Here is an 18,128-nt window from a genome sequence, read left to right as displayed (position 1 = left end):
CAGATAATATTAATACCAAGAAAGAGACCTTTAGAATCGATTAAACCAAAGATACATCCATACACCTGAATATCAGTGTTTAGGGCTTTAACTAATACAAATAATGAGTGGTAACTCAGCTAATCTAATAGGGAAACGTACAAACAACACATGCAATATACCAGATATATTTGTAGAGTATAATAGAGTAAAAGGTCTTTACATGTGTGTGTTTGTGTGTGTGTTAGTTTCCCCCGGGGGTCATTTACGTCTCTTTGGAATGTGTTTGAAACTCCAAATGAAGGCGAGAGTGGTGTAACTGTTTAACATCTCCTTGATAGTGGGGGGGACCATTTGACATTTAGCACCCATATAAGTGTAACGTCTGTGACCAGGACTGTAATTTATATGCAAATGTAAAAAGCTAAAAGGGTCTCTTAAGCCATAAAACCCAAAGATAATGCATGATTCTACGCAGACGCTACAGTCACATGGTAAGAGTCGAGCAGCATCGGCTCCGGTGTTGGAGCTGATGGTATGATTGAAGGCGATGGAGAGAGTGGCAGATCGTCTTCACCGGCAGTGAGATGTTGGGAAATACAAATAGACTTCACGATGAAAGTCTCGAGACCCACAGTGTCATCATAGCTCACCTTCTGTCAGCAGATGCGAGGATTCAGTCCTTACCGGAAAGCACTGAGGAGCGCGGTCTCATTCCAACCACTCGAGGCAGCGAGAGTGCGAAATTGAACAGAATATTCCCACACCGAGCTTCCTCCCTGACGAAGCCGGAATAATCGATCCTGAACAGATGTTTTAGGGTTTGACCACTGGAGACACGACCGTTAATATACTGTATCATTCCAGTCACATCAAGCAATCACCTTTATGAAGTGACAATTCTGATCTTTTTAAATCTCTATACCCGTTAAGGCATATTAACGTATCTGCTTTTGCACTTTTTTATACTTCTACAATCCATCGCCTCTCCAGAGAATATAGCGGGCCGGGCCATGGGACTGGCAGAGGCAGATGCAGCGGTGGTGGGAGGTGCAAGTGTGGCGTTGACTGCTTGAACAAAGTCCTTGAGGGTGAGCGGGTTTGACGGCAGTGGATCCATTCCGTTGGAATCTTCTCTAGGTCTGGTCTTCGGTCACCGAACAGAAGGAGACCACAAATAGAGTAACTGGTAAGTGAAATGGGGTGCAGAGGAATGGGGAGTCAGCAGGTGAGTCTCTACTGGTGAAATTATCAACTTAGCTTGGTGAGCTAACAGGCTCTTTCTCATTTTCACAGGTTTCCCAAGATGTGGCTAGCAGAGGATAAAGAAGATCGGGATTGGTAGGCAAGTACTTGATGGTGATAGAGTCAGGTAAGTCTGTGGTAGCAACTTCAAGACCAGACAAAGGGTGGTGAGGAGTGAAGGTAGATTTATACTGGTCTTGATTACGTGGTGACAGGTGCGGGGAATCAGAACTCAGGTGACTGTGATCGTGCATGATGAGTGCTGGGACCTGATGAGGCTGGTGTTTCCCTGACAATCATATTATAATATATTATATTATATTATAATATATTATATTATATTATATTATATTATATTATATTATATTATATTATATATTAATAATTTATTTTAGATTACATTGTATGTGTTAATAATGTTTAAAGTAATTCAGATTAAATCATATAATACTTCAAATACAGCATGATGGACTGTAATTACTATTGAAAGCGGTTAAACAACTGATGCATATTAAAATACATTGCTGCTGGTTTGATGTGGGTATAATTCATTTTTGTTATTTAGTGAAATATGGTCAATATGCGGTCAGTAAATTATATTGAAGTTCAGCTAAGAAATGTAAGGGATAAAACTTAATAAAGTTGTTTAAGTTTTAAGTTAGTTTTAATTGTTTATTGCTTTTTCAATATAAGTAAATGCAACAATATGTAAATTATATTGAATTTAGCTTTTAGGCACCATTACTACGCTAAATTGGGGGAAGAAGTTTCCTTAAATAATTTGAGTAGACTTAACTCATTAGAGTTTACAGTAAAGAGAGACTGAGTGAAAAAGATCCATCAGTTGCAGCAGTCTGTTTTAAAATAATGAGCCAGTTGGTCAGTCATCTAAAGGGCTTTTTTTGACAGGCCAAAAACCTCATAAGGGTGGGTTAAAGGAGGATTTCCCAATGTGAGGTCACTAGGAATGATAACACGTGGTGTTAGGTGGTGCAGTTAAAAAGGTGCCAAAGTTGAAGAATTTGCCTTTACAGGGAACATTAGGACTTAATTAACAGATATGCTGACTGAGTCTATACAAAAAAAATAAATAAAAAAATTGTCAATCAGAAAAAGAAAGACTTAATGATGTGCATGGTGGGGTTAAGTTGAAGTCCCTTAGGGCCTATATCCCAGTGGAGATTTTGGCTATACCAACTTCAAAGTGTTTATGGAAATACCCGATTAAAAAGTGATTAATTCAGTTTTTTGTTGCTCATAGGACTGTATAATGCTTAAAAAGAAGATTTATGCACTCCCCCACTCTTGTTTGTGTATCTTAAAGTTGTCATGTAGATCATGCAGTCCAAAATTATCACATAAGCCCCTATGACTCATCTACAATTCAGAAATGGATAAATAATTCAAAGGAAACCAGTGGAATCCTATACATAGCATCCCCAGAAGTCTTAGATATTTGTATAGAATTGTGTCCATTATCAAGAATTACCACACATGTTAGGTCTATCAAAGGAACACACACACACACACACAGTCCAACAGAGAGAACAATTGTGGACTAGATCATTCTAGAAGAGGCCTAACACAGTAAAACAAAGCAATAGAGCAGATAGATGTTTAGCTTCTCTAAAACGTAGCAATGCATCCTGCGAGTAAGCACATTTAAATAACGAGAGAATGTCACATCTAAATTTATGCTTCAGAGCATTGGGACGCTGATGCTCATCACCTGTTTTCAGGGCAACGGGGAGTTTTCATACAATGATAAAGTGAATACCCATGACAGAATGATCTAATATGGCTAATGCTGTCACTCTGCACCACTGAGACAAATACAGAATTAGGATGGATTAAGCCACAAGTCTGCATTTCTATGAGTTAGATCAGTATATGTACATTAGTAATGACTATTTAGTTTAATTATGGGGAGCATAGATATTATAGCATATTTTGTTGATTTCACAGCTTCAAGTTCAATTATTATGCTAATTAAGATTCTCAAATGTATAAGTGAGTTAATTATTTTAATTTGACTTCATTTAAATGCAAGTTGTTATATAAAGAGTGAAACCAGATGTCATCTTACACAGATATCTTTTGTGATCAGACTCGAATGACACTGGTATTGTGGTACTGGCATTTTATTGCTCTCCTTACACTGCTATAAAAATAAATTGCAATAAAATGTTGCCACATTCACAATTGGTCAGGGTCGGTGTAGAATTACAGTAATCAAATGAATCGCAAGATGAAGACTGACTGAGTTTAAAAAGGCTTTTATAATGAACAGTGAAAACCAACAAAGCAACTACACATTAAACTTAGATGACACCAAACCATGAAAAGAAAGAACTGAGGGCTTAAATACACAGGGACATAATCAACAGAACAGGGAACAGGTGTGTAACTCAGATCAGAAACTATGGAAACAAACAGGAACATAGCAGGAACAAGCATGGGAAAAAGGAAACGGGTTACAATTTAATTTAATAATCCACTTTAGACATTCTTCCAACTGTAAGTAACTTTGCAACTACATGCCAACTAACGCTCATTAGAGCATTTGTAGACTGTTAGGTTAGGGTTATATGTTGCTGTACTTGCAAAGTTACTTATAGTCAATAGAACGTCTGTTGAGCGACCATCAAATAAAATGTTAGGTTGTTGAATGTCTATAGTGGACTATCAAAATAAAGTGTTACCAAAACAGGTACAAGAAAAAAGTCTACACTAGAACAAAACCAAAACAGAACATCCATGTCACACATTAATATATTTATGAGATAACTTAACAGACTTTTAGCACCACTCACTGGACATTTCACGTTGACATTTCACTGCATCTGTTTTCTTTAATTTGTGCATTGTCAGTAAAGCACCTGCAGAACTTTCCACTTTCATCTGTGCTTTTATGGGATTACAGCTTCACAGTAATCTGCCCTGTTTAGTAAACCTGGCCCTTGAAATGTAGTGTATGCACTACTGTTATGATCTATTAACAATTATTTTAAAGTTCGTGTGCATCCTTTTGGAAGCTTGATGTTGTAATTGAAAGAGAATATGAAAGAGCAGTACATTATTTCAAATGTATTCATTTGTTTTGTCCCAGGAAGAGAGAAGTCATGTGGGTGAGCAAATTATTAATTTTCATTTTTGAGTGAGCTAATCCTTTGTATCACTTACTACAAAGAGTTAAATTTTGCTCTCAGATGCAGAAATAAATATAAGTGTTCACAGCTCATTCTTTGAGAGCTTCCTGCAAAAAAAGCATCAGCAATTTGTGGTGAAAGACGCTCTGTTGTCCGTCCAAACCCTGATATCTAATTCTATCCTAAGCCAATCTGTCTGATTCCGCTACTGCGGAAGGCAACAAATTGCCTGGGTAAATCATCTAGAGGAAACGGAGTCTCCCAACCTGTCATTTACATAACAGCGATCTTTTTTTTTTCTTTTTTCAAAGCATGTGTTCAGATCACCCCTCCACTAACACCCTTCAACAAGCAAGATGAAAATCTTTCTCGTTTGTTTAATGTGAATGGCAAGTACTTCCACATAGACTTGCTTATCTGTCTCTTGTTTGTGATATTCTCTTTTATCCACCCACCCTGATGTATTTGGATGCATGTTTGTTGAACATCATGATTGCACTTGTTTAAGCACTTATTTATTTATTTGTGCTTTGAATACTTGAGCTTTATCTTATTCTGAACAATCTCTGGCAAAGATAAAAAATGAAAAGTAAACATTACTTTGGAAAGTGGATCCCTGAAGCATTACACGCACACAGATTGTGTGTGTATGAGCAGATTATATTAGCCACCTGTTGGGGTCTGGCATTTTGACAAAGTCTGACAGAGAAATTGCTTCCTGTAAAGTCTCCAGTCAGGTACTTGTGTCAGGAGCTTCATTCTGGCTGAAAAGTGGAAAACAAGAAGATTATTTTTGGAGATTAAAAGTGCAATCTGCCTTTGTTTTTGCTGTAAACCTTTTATTGTCATAGTGAATTAGGTTTCCAAGATGCTGGTGGCACACAAGTGACGACGTGTTCTTATTACATGTGGCGAGTGGTGTCACAAGTGGGTGCTTTTTGACATGTTGTGAATAATAAAACAGAGTCTTAGCTGATGTAATTGTGGTTGTACTTATTAGTGTCAAATCGACCTGTGTTTTTGCTTTCAATTAAAGGTGATTATGTACATGAAGACATTAATTGACAACCAACCACAGTCTCATAGGAATTAAAAGCATTTCAGTGATCTCCACTGACAAGACGGATTGTTGGTATCATATATAAAAAGTTAAATTGTGAATCATGCTATTAAAGGCTGTGGAGGATGCACAAGTGCACAGCTGGTAGAGAAAATATAGCTTACAGTGTTTAAATGAAGAAACATGGAAATTCTATTCAAGCATTTTTAATGGGTTATGCATTGCATTTTGCGCATACAAATTAGTTGATTTGGGAGGCATATTATGTGTGCAATCAACTCAAATGGCATTAAATATTCAGCATAAACAAATATCTGAGATGTAGAAATATGTGGTTATTTACATTTTATCACTGGTCACAGTCAATATGAATACACAACCGGTTCTCACTTGCAAGGTGTCAAATGTTGCAGCTTGTGCCGGTCTGCTGGTAAGCTCAATGCTTTCAGTGATAAACCTTAAGCATCAATTGCCATTATTATCATGAAATATGTGACCCTGGACCACAAAACCAGTCTTAAGTTGCACAGGGATATTTGTAGCAATACAAATAAAAATACATTGTATGGGTCAAAATGATAGATTTTTATTTTATACCAAAAATCATTAAGATATTAAGTAAAGATCATGTTCCATGAAGCTATTTTGTAAATGTCCTACTGTAAATATATCAAAACTAAATTTTTGATTAGTAATATGCATTACTAAAGACTTCATTTGGACAACTTTAAAGGCGATTTGTCAAATTTTTTTTTTGCACCCTTAGATCCCAGATATTCAAATAGTTGTATCTCAGCCAAATTTTGCTCTATCCTAACAAACCATATATCAATGGAAAGCGTATTTATTCAGCTTTCATGTGTTGTATAAATCTCAGTTTTGAAAAAAAAAATACTGGTTTTGTGGTCCAGGGTCACATATTGGTATATAATTTTGTCATCAAGATATGATTTTCAATTTGGACTTTCCACTTTGAGCAACATTTATCAGAAATTCACCTTGAATAGAACATGTTAAGTCTTCCAAACCTATACAATTGGATTGTGTGAAGACCCTCATTTAAGTGTTTATTCAGTGATTATGATCACCTGTAATGATTAAATCACACACTCATTTAATTAGACATTCAAGTATTAAAGTTATATGAAATCAACTATCATTGGCTAAAACATAAATCTCATGCATTGACACTGTTTGCGACAAAATAAAGTTCGGATTTAACTTCTGAATGAGTGACTGCCTTCACTGAAAATTTTATCAATTACAACCCACAGTTTCATTCACACAAATCTGTTAAATGACTTAGGATATAGATCTAGAATGCAGCACATTAAAGTCATTTAGAATATGTTTTAATGTTATTTTTTTATTTTAATTTTTTTATAAAATGTGACTGTACTTTAATCTGCTTATGTTGTTTATATTGTTGAGACATGGTAATAGGTTAAAAGCTTACACTCTTAAAAATAAAGGTGCTTCACGATGCCATAGAAGAACCTTTTTGTCTAAATGGTTCCATAAAGAACTTTTAACACCTGAAGAACCTTTCTGTTTCACAAAAGTTTCTTTGGGGCAAAAGAAGGTTCTTCAGATTACAAAAAGGTAAGAAAGAGATGGTTCTTTAAAGAACATTTGACTGAATGGTTCTTTGTGGAACCAAAAATGGTTCTTCTATGGCATCGCTTGAAGAACCTTTTGAAGCACCTTTATTTTTAAGAGTGTAGGGATACAAAATATTGAGGTGAAAAATGTCCAATATAAATATAATAAAACATGAACACAACAATATCAGAAGACTGAAATCTCTCCAGTGTTTCTACAGTATGTGTTGATTTATCAGTTTCTCTGAGGCTTGAACGCATAATAATATTTTTTATAACCAACAAATTCTCCGAGCATGCATCGCAGATAATGCAAATATTGCCTGATCATTGTTGAGGTCCCAGTTCACATGTTTCTCTCATTTTCTGTTTTATATGCAGTATTTTATGAGTTTATCTCATAAAATACTGCAATTGATATTACTCGGAAGGACAGCACAAATGTGTTTTGTACATGAAAAGAGGGATTTTTACAATGTGTTTGGTATCTTTACAACAGAACTATGCAAAAAAAACAAAGGACTAGCAACAACAAATCGACAAAACTTATTAATTTGTAGTTCTAGAGAGAGCATTGTCTAATCAAAATACTATGTAAACTATGTGATCTTGATACATGAAATACTCAAGCAGACTGTAACGCACACCCATCCATTATTTATTTTTAATTTTTTTTATCCTGCTTGCTATGGGAAGTTCAAATCAAATGTCTGTCTTAAGGCTTGTTATGCCTGCTGTGTAAAACACATGCTCTGATGGCATCCCATTGGGACTAATTTACCGCTAAACCGCAGCCATAACACCCCCAGATTACATGCTGCTTTCCACTCAGCACCATGTCATATGCGTTCAACCAACTGAAGCGGCACGTGTAGATGCTTGATTGAGAAGTAATTTGATTGATTTTGATTTATACATTTGCCTACAGTTTATATGCGGTAATCTCTAGAGGGCTGCAGTATTTGTTTATTTACATTAAGACTGAAAGGATGGAAAATATGGAAGCTAAGCATTATAGATTTACTAGCAGTCTGAATGGAGAATGGTCTTGATGATGCATTCTGGTGCAACACCACTGCAAAGTCCTTTCCCTGTGTGACATTAGAACAGAGTATCCTAAATGCATGCATACAAACAAATGAATAAATAAATAAATAAATAAATAAATAAATAAAGATGCATTCTGGTGCAACACCACTGCAAAGTCCTTTCCCTGTGTGACATTAGAACAGAGTATCCTAAATGCAAATAAATAAATAAATAAATAAATAAATAAATAAATAAATAAACATTTGTTTGTTTGTTTATTCATTGGAATAATGACATAATGACCAGCGTAGATTGAGATTACAAGGACTTAAATCTGGGTGAATTTAAATGTTTAAATTAAATAGAAGCTGAAAATGTCAAACACATTGTAGGTCTAAGAATATGTTCTCTAGATGTTAGTTTGAGCTCTTTTCTCTGACAGCTGTGATGTCCTGATATATGACTTTTATGTTCATTTGAGTCACTGACCTTTAATTGTTAGTGTGAACTTTGAGATTTATTACATCCTTTATAAACTTTATGTTTTATTTGTTTTATTTTTTCCTGCTACCATTTAATTCGATTTTTTTTGGTCACATTTTATTTTAAGGTCCAATTATCCATTTAACAAACCATTACATATAACTTTTGTCTCAATAAACTGCTAATTTTATGCTTATTCATATTTAGTAAGGTACTTGATAAGTTTAGTGATGTGTGAATTTGGAGCAAATAAATTAAAACATTAGTTAGAAGATACAAAAAGTTTTCGAGTTGCATTCAAAATCCATTCAGCACATTTGAATGGTTATGATGCAACTGTATTTTCAGATATTTTCAAACCATGGATATTCTGTCTAATCACCCTTGTCTGTGCCATTTAGCATCTCCAAAGTATTAAACAGATATTTGTTCCCGTATTGATTTTGTAACTCCTTGAAGCAAATTGCAGGGCTTTCTTTTATGTTTCTTTGATGGTCTCCTGTGGACTAATGTGTTGTGGCTTGTCGTAGTTGGGGGGGAAAAAAATCTGTTTATTCAACCTCTGCAACAGCAGTGGAGCAAGATCCTCAAGCTATCATTCTGGGTATCTATTATCCACTAGCCACCTGTAATAGAGAATCGGTGTAAACAGAGTGAGAGACTATAAAAAGTCCATCAGCTAAACAGGCTTGTTTCAGAAAGCTAACCATGCTATATTCATCTTATTCACCTCAGTTTTTGGTGTCATGTCATCAGAAATGTCCAATTTTTGCAGCACATTCAAAACACCTCACAAATACACTGAAAAAAACAAAACCAAAAAAACCGCCTGCTGGTTACCAGAGCAATTTACTTTCACCAACAGAGGGGTCTGCAATCTTTATTTATGAAGAACACTGTTATGATCAGTTATCACAAGAAACACAGTTATTGGATTCAAGGTAGTCACGTACTAACTGTTCATGGTAACCCTCAAGCATCCTTTGTATAGCAGCCCTGAATTGGTCCTTCATGGACAAATTTGGGCACGAAGTGATCCCAATTTCTTTTTTTTTCGTCATATCACTATATTCGATAAAATAAAAACAATATATGCATTTTTCTTTATTTTTGGTGTTTTTGTATTATTTATTTACCTAAAAGTACACTATTTGTATGTAAAATATGATTATTTTATGTTATATTTAATATTGATTTTACTTCAGAAAAAATATATTATAATAATAATAATAATAATTCCAGTAAGTTCAGACAACCAAAACCTAAAAATTTGGTGACACCTGGTGAAATGTGATGGTATAAAAATATCAATAGCCACTATTTGGCTGTACAGCTGTGGCCAAAAGTTTTGAGAATGACACAAATATTAATTTTCACAAAGTCTGCTGCTTCAGTGATTTTAGATTTTTTTGTCAGATGTTACTCCATTTTACTGACAATTACATTGTTTATGCAAAGACTCAATATTTGCAGTGTTGACCCTTCTTTTTTAAGACCTCTGCAAATCGCCCTGGCATGCTGTCAATCAATTTTTGGACCACATCCTGAATGATGGCAGCCCATTCTTTCATAAGCAGTGATTTGAGTTTGTCAGAATTTGTGGGTTTTTGTTTGTCCACCCGCCTCTTGAGGATTGACCACAAGTTCTCAATGGGATTAAGGTCTGGGGAGTTTCTTGGCCATGGGCCCAAAATTTTGATCTTTTGTTACCCGAGCCACTTATGCATTATGGCAAGGTGCTCCATCATGCTGGAAAAGGCATTGCTCATTACCAAACTCTTCCTGGATGGTAGGGAGAGGTTGCTCACGGAAGAGGTTTTTGTACCATTCTTTATTCATGGCTGTGTTCTTAGGCAAAATTGTGAGTGAGCCCACTCCCTTGGCTGAGAAGCAACCCCACACATGAATGGTCTCAGGATGCTTTACTGTTGGCATGACACAGTATTGATGGTAGCGTTCACCTTTTCTTCTCCAGACAAGCTTTTTCCGGATGCCCTAAATAATCAAAAAGGGGATTCATCAGAGAAAATGACTTTACCCCAGTCCTCAGCAGTCTATTCCCTGTACCTTTTGCAGAATATCAGTCTGTCCCTGATGTTTTTCCTGGAGAGAAGTGGTTTCTTTGCTGCCCTTCTCAACACATGGCTATCCTCCAAAAGTCTTCACCTCACTGTGTGTTCAGATGCACTCACACCTGCCTGCTGCCATTCCTGAGCAAGCTCTGCACTGCTTGTACCCCGATTTATAAGGAAAAGACAAAGTAGAAAAAAACCCATCAAATTTAAATTACTCAAAAAAAGTAAATGTAGAAAGTACCAAACAGATAAGAATAAACTATAAACCTAGCAAGTAGCATGCTTCAGACATGATTTTATGTCTTTTTGTTTGTTTTAATAAACAAATCTTGCAGTAGGACTTTTAACTGATTTTGAAGTGTGTGTGTATATGCGTGTGTGTGTGTGTGTGTGTGTGTGTGTGCAGTGGCTGATTGGAACATTAAAAAATGCTCAGTCATTGGCTCATTCAATTCTTTGTTTTTGTATGTGTGAGTGACAGTTTTTATTTGACAAAAAAGCGCTCTGTTATAAGTGTGTCTAATTAAAAAAAGCATGTGTGTGCGCGCGCGCGCGTGTGAATGTTTGCCACATTGAGAATGTTCTGTCCTAACCCTATGCATGATCTGCATTGTGTTGGATTTATTGTTTTTTATTGGACAAATACAAAGAAATGCTCTGAATTATAGTTCAGTCAGGACCTTTTAAGTCAAAAGTTAATAATAATAATAATAATAATAATAATGTAAATAAATACTATAGACAAATGTTTGTCAACTTTTTATTGGCATGCTTTGCTGAATTTGCATTTGGCGGCATGGCTCTGTTCTAAATTCCAGTCCTTTTCATGAGCTCCATGAAAAGTTACGACAGGGAAATAGCAGCAGCTTGTAGGGGTAGCAGTCCCTATTTAAGACTGGGAGAGCTGCACAGAAATCCCCCGAGAACAAAGAATGCAACAATGACAACAGATGATTAAAGATTGTTTAAGTTAAAGGAGGAGCTGGGGAGGAGGTAGGTTGTAAAGCAGTGTGCATTGGAAGAAGCAAAGCAGGCTGACTGAAGTGATGTTTAAATAAGACACCCTGTTCCCCAATTGGGTGCATATAAATGGGATCAGCTGATATGGGCTGGGTTAATTTATTATTATTATTATTATTACTATTATTATTATGTTTATTTAAATTTTTTTAATCAGCTGATAGCTAAGCTTGACTACAAGTCCTGCCTGAACTAATGCAGAATGCTTTATTATTTCCTATTTATTTCCTATATGAGTCCCAGATAGCAACAGAGTGTGGGCCGAGACTGGCTTACATTCGGCACTTCTGGCTTAATTCTGGCGCAGGTTTTTTTTTTCACAGTCTGGTGTGAAACAGCATTTGGGTGAGCTCTGGCTGAAGTTTGGCCAACCAAAAAGAAACTAAAAGCAAATTGTATATATTTGGCCGTGGCTGAAGTTTGGTCCGCCAGAAAAAATAAAATATTCGGCTGAGATCTGGGTGGGTTTTGGCTAGCCGAAGAGTAAATAAAAGATCTCTGGCATGAATGCGATTTACAGTAAAACTGGTGTAAGATGTGTCTTCCTAATTTTATAAATCCCTTTACGATATTTATTCAAATAGCAGATACTTTTGGATATTATAAGTAATTAAAGAAATGTTTATGTTAGCGCACCACGAGACGAGAAGAAGAGCACACCCCGCTTACCAGAGGACCTGGAAGTTGCGTAGCTGTTAGCCAGCCACTCACATTTACCAAAACAATCTGGTGGGGAATTCAAACTACTATTCAAACTTTTTGTGATCACGCTATACCTTGGTTTTGTCTTTTGGAGCTTTAATACATCAAGGTAAGTTATTTCTTCTTTTAAAATCTCAACTAACATGTAGGTTACACCCATTCTTCTACAGTGTGTTACTTGATTGGCTATTTGTTCGTATTTAACTCTTTTCTGTCATTGTATTTCAGTTGTTTTTATGTTAAAGGTACTACAATTATTCTCAGTCCCCATTTCTAGTGCATAACGGAAAACGTGGTCTTACAGTGAGTGAAGTAACGTGAAAAAGGGCTGTTAAAAGAGGGGGAAATTAATTAATATAAATTAAAAAATATTGCAAATTGAGATTGTGTGCTATGCTTGGAGTATGACAACTAAGAGTCATAACTGCTTTTCTGTATTGGCTTTATATGATCTTTTTTACCCCTTTTTTAAATAAGTTGTTTATTCACATATGTGTTTTGCTTGCATAAATCATGTGCCACACAGTCAACTTTGTTGACACTGACGAAGTTGAGGTTTTGCCTGCAATCTGGGTAAAGAATGCTGTGTGTTTATGGCCTCCATATAAACATTTAAATACATTTTATTGTTTAAGGTAGTTATTCACCTGCTTTCACTAGATCACAATAATAGAATTTAAACTTTTTCCCTAGGCTTAAGCCTAGTCCCAGACACCAAGTGTTTGAGGCAACCCCTGGAGTATTTGTCTGCATATAAAGTTAAAATTATGTATACTGCAAGTGTATACATCCTTTCTGTATACAGTATGTTTAATTTAAAAGGCTAAATGGTAGAAATTTGTTCAGATTGTTCTGATTTTTACATTCTATCTTTCATAGATAATTACAGTAAAGCATGCTGGAAGCTCTTGCAGAACAGACTGATCTCCAGTCAGAGGCTGTGCCTGACTCCCTGATGGCACCAAACGCAAAATAACCGTTGTATTATGTAATTCCTTGACACAGACCTGTCCAGAAGGTCTTTGTATCATTGTGCAATTTAACAAATTAACATGCACATTTCTTTTTAACTGCAAAAAAAAGGAATATTTCGCTGAATAGTATATTCACATGAACATAACACCCTCGCTTTATCAAATTTAGTAATCATTAAATTTCGTGCCTTCTCTAAAGATGAAACAAGCGCCTACTGGATGAATGAGACACTGATGAGGAGGCCACCACACCCCTAAAAAAATTGCCACAAGCATACAACCACAATCCAAAAGGATTTGTTCAGCCGTTAACCAGGTCCTCTAGGACAATGACAAAACCACCCACTGCAGACACCGTGGTATCGTGAAACACCCAAACCCCAGAGGAAAATCCTCTCAAGCTGTGACTCATTCATAATATGTAAGATTTCTCTTTGTTTTCTATTATATATTCACTGTCGGTGTAAGGCTCATTTCATAGCATGGGTGGTGTGGTAAACCTTCTAATTCCTGTGTTTAATGTTTCAGCACTTCTCCATGACATAATAACTAAACAAAAAATGCTTATGGAGCAGCAGAGGGACATTATAAGGATGGTGCAAGATCTCAAATCAAACAATGTTCATGACATCACAGAATCTAACCATTTAAATCCAAAACAGTTTCCAATTAAAGACTTAAGGTCATTAACTTCCCTGGAAAGTGATCTTCAATCCTGTCTGGAAACGAGATAAAAGTGGTAGCTAACAGTCTCAGTTATGCATAGTTGCCTACTGTTCCCACGCCATGAATGAATGTTGAAAGTCATAGTCATAGACTGGTGGTGTCTTAAATGTATTTTTAACTCTGTATCTGTATGCTCCTATTGTAGATGCTGTAAGAAGAAATTGTGTATGTGCACACAACTGAGCTGGAGATCAAAAAAGTTTCATTTAGCTGGTGACCGTGGAGGTGGCAGAAAGATAAGAACAACTTCACTAGATGTTAATGTAAACCAAACAAGTTATAGCATGTTATGGGCCATAACAACAGCTTAAATTCAACCATATAAGGCCCACACACAATTTGCCATCTGGGGTCTTTTTTTCAACCACTTAACATTGTTAAATTGAGTCAATTTGTGTGTGTGTTCAGGTGGCAAACTTTGAAAAAAAAAAAAAAGTATTGTACTGCTCAGATTAAGGAAACTATTAAGAAAAAAAAATATATATATATGTTGTCCATATTTGTCCCAAGGATGCTCGAGGGTTAAAGTAATACTGTTTGTGTACACGACATAACAGGGCCTGAAGAGTGTGTGGAATTATTTTGCAAACAATTTTAAACATTCCAAAAAGTTCTGCCTTCACAATACAGTAGTCACCACACATCTTAACATATAAGTGAAAGTACACCTGATATGAATAAATAATATTACGCTTGCAACAATTACATTTGCAGAAAACACATACTTTGTGCTCAAAATGAGCCAAAAGTGTAATAAAGCCTAATTAGCCACAGTACAGAACCATCTCCAAAAGCACAAACATAAAATGTCATAAGTTGTGGATACTGTACACAGTACACATCGAGTTTGTGAAATTAAAATATGTTTAACTATATTTATGAATAACTATATTAAATATATTTAATATTTGTTAACTACAGTTATTTCTCATATTATTAATTATAAAAAATATGCAAAAAAATAATAATATGTACCAGTGTTTCCCAACCGGGGTGCCGTCTGTCGAGAGCAGGGGTGCAGTGTAAAAAATATTTTTTAAATATTTTTAAATTGCTAAAATGTTAAAAAAAGCATATATTATATAATATCCATTACTGATGTCGCCAATAATTAGAGATGCACCAAAATTTAGGCTGCCGAAAATTAGTTCACCGCTCAGGTTTCACTTTCACATGGTGTGACACTCTGCGTATTATCCCGCTCTATGCGTGTGTGCTCTGCTCAGTCGCTCCACTCATATATCGTTCATGCTCATCGGAACAGCAAAGTCCACTCAAACATTGAGCCGACAGGAAACATCGATGTCGTACAGTATTGTTTCTGTCTGCAATAGCCCTACTGTGTTGTACCATGGTGTGGTATATGGGCAACTCTGGTAACGCTGCCCTCGCATTCATTGATCTGCTAACCGCTATGTTATGCTCACGTGTTTTGATAATAACAGCTTTCTAGGACTAAACATTATTTGGATAATTGGTAAAAAAAAAAAAAAAAAGTTAAATATCTTAACCCTACTGTTAGACCTACCTGAAAAACTGAAAAGCAATTTATCATTATTATCATTATGTCATTATTTTTTTATTTGTGCTATCATTATTCATTTCTTTATTTGTTCTTATTTTATTACTGACTGCTTACTTGTCATTTTTTATTCAATTCAAAGTTTGAAATCAAGCTATCTCGTGCTACTGCACCAAAATTTCCCCACTGTAAAATTTAAAAAACACTGAGTGAGCAAAAATTTGTGAGATAGCTAGTTATAATGGTAATTAAATAATTACCAATAAGTTTACATATGTATAAAAGCCTACATTAAAATCTGTCACATAAATTGGTCTCTTCATTAGAAATTAGCCTACTGATTGCCACCATTGATGGACAACATTTTTTAATAATATTAAAAATATCTGTATGACATTATTTTCTGCAGTTCTTTCCTGTTGTACCGAATATCTATACTTTTCAAATGATCATATCGAAGATAAAAATTCAAATATTGTGACAAAATTTATTTTGTATGAGTGCCACAAGTTTGTTAAAATTTCCAAAGGGTGCCGCGACTAAAAAAAGGTTGGGAAACACTGATATATACAATTAATTATTATTTACAGTATGGAGAAAAAAAAATTTTCTCTCATGGCAACTCTTGCAGAGTTTAGCATGGCAAAACACATGGCGATGTTAATGTTTTTGGTCTTGGCGGAATAGATCTGCTACACTACTGCAGCAGAGCAAGTACCGAGACTTGCTACTGTCAATACATCCACAGACATGCTGCTGTGAGCATGTAGGACATATTGCTGCTGCATATAACATACATGAAATAACCCCCATGTATAACAAATTATCCAAGAGTAGGTCTATACAGGTGGAGCTGGGGAAGGTGGAGGGTTTCTGAAACTGCTACAGCTAGCAGTAGCTAAGAATTTGAATGTTGAGCAGCGAGCTCATTGGCTGCTTATGTGAAAGAAACCATACAGCTGCACTATGTGATTAATGATGCAATTATTTCAGATTGCGTTAGTGGTATATCATGGCAGAACTCTGTATAAATGTATCATCCCAGTTTTTTTGTTTTTTAATCAATAATAAGTCAAGATAATATAATAAATCATAGATAATAAATCATAGATAATAAGAAATTTGATTTTATGGATAGCCACGGAATTAGAATGTCTCCATGTTCCATTTCAGAAATCCGATCACCTTAACTTACAATCAGGTGGATTCTGCTCTATAGAGATTCACAATGGACATCTAATATATATATATATACTAGTGGCCAGGATCATACTTTTTTTTTTTTTTACTTACCATTGGTTTTACTGTAATAACAAAAACTCTAGTAAATATAATACTTTGGCAAAAAAGTTGTTTTGATAAAACATTTCAGGAGTAGTGGAATCTACTTTAAAAAAATCACAAACATGACACAATGTGTTATGACTATCGTTTCTAAATGAACTTAGGTTATAGGTTAACAAACACCAGTATGTATGCTATAAAAACCATAATTATGACAATCTATGCAATGATGAAACATCTGTTCCCCTTCAGGAACTCAAGCTGTGTCGAACGCTTTGGCAATGCCCTCGGCGAGACACAGTACTGAAGCGTGTGTGAAATCAGTCCAATAGCAAAGCGAGACATCACGAGCGGGGTGACGTGAGCAACTAGGAAACATAAAGGCGCATCTGGCAAGCGCACATGTTAGCTTTTTGCTCTTCAGCGAGCACGTCTGGGGTGTGTGTGTGTGTGTGTGAATGTATGCAAAACACTCATTCAGTCAGTGAAATTCTGTATAGCAAGAGAGAAAAATGCCAAAGTGTAAATCTAAAGCAAATGTGGCGAGCTGACGGCGTTTCAAGTTTGTGATTGTGAGCTTATCCCGCTCCGTGTGCTTCGCTCCCGCCTGGCCGTCTTCGATGAAAGCGGCCAGGTTCGTGATCCTGTTGGGTCCGGCCCTGCTGTTCCTGTTATCATGGGGATCGCAAGTGGATTTAGCGGAGGGATCCAAGACGGGCTCGTCCTTATCTCGGTCCTCACCCGCTAGATCCACGGCCCCCTCTCAGGGATCGGAAGCCCGCCCTGCAGTTTCTTCCCCCGGAGAGAGGGTCAGGCGCTTCATCTATCTTCCACCGAGGAGGTTGATGTGATGAGCATCGACAAGGAGGAGACTGTGGACTCGCCACTGCGGTCCCTCGTGTATGAGGAGCTCGTGGAAGTCGTGACTCGTGCTGTAGCTAAACTGAACATCGCATGGCCAGCAGAGAAACAGGACGCTCGTCCCAAGAGCAAGTTGGACGAGCGCTTCCTTAAAGCTAGATCGCAACCTTCACATCGGGGCCTTCCTTTTTTCCCCAATCTCCATTCTGAGCTTTCGAGATCATGGCATAAATCATATTCGTCCCCACTCTTCAGCACGACAGTATCCAATTAATCTAACATCACAGGGCTGAATGAGAAGGGATATGGGGCGATACCGGCGGTGGAACAGACGCTCGCGAGCTATCTGTCTCTGTCCTCAGCATCATCCCTGAAGGCCCCAAAGCTTCCCACTAGGCCAGTAAGACTGACATCCAAC

The sequence above is a fragment of the Sinocyclocheilus grahami genome, unplaced genomic scaffold, assembly GCF_001515645.1.
Source record: "Sinocyclocheilus grahami isolate Dianchi unplaced genomic scaffold, SAMN03320097.WGS_v1.1 scaffold1351.1, whole genome shotgun sequence".
Taxonomy (NCBI): Eukaryota; Metazoa; Chordata; class Actinopteri; order Cypriniformes; family Cyprinidae; genus Sinocyclocheilus; species Sinocyclocheilus grahami.
The sequence above is the reverse complement of the archived record's forward strand: the minus strand, read 5'-3'. Positions refer to the sequence as shown.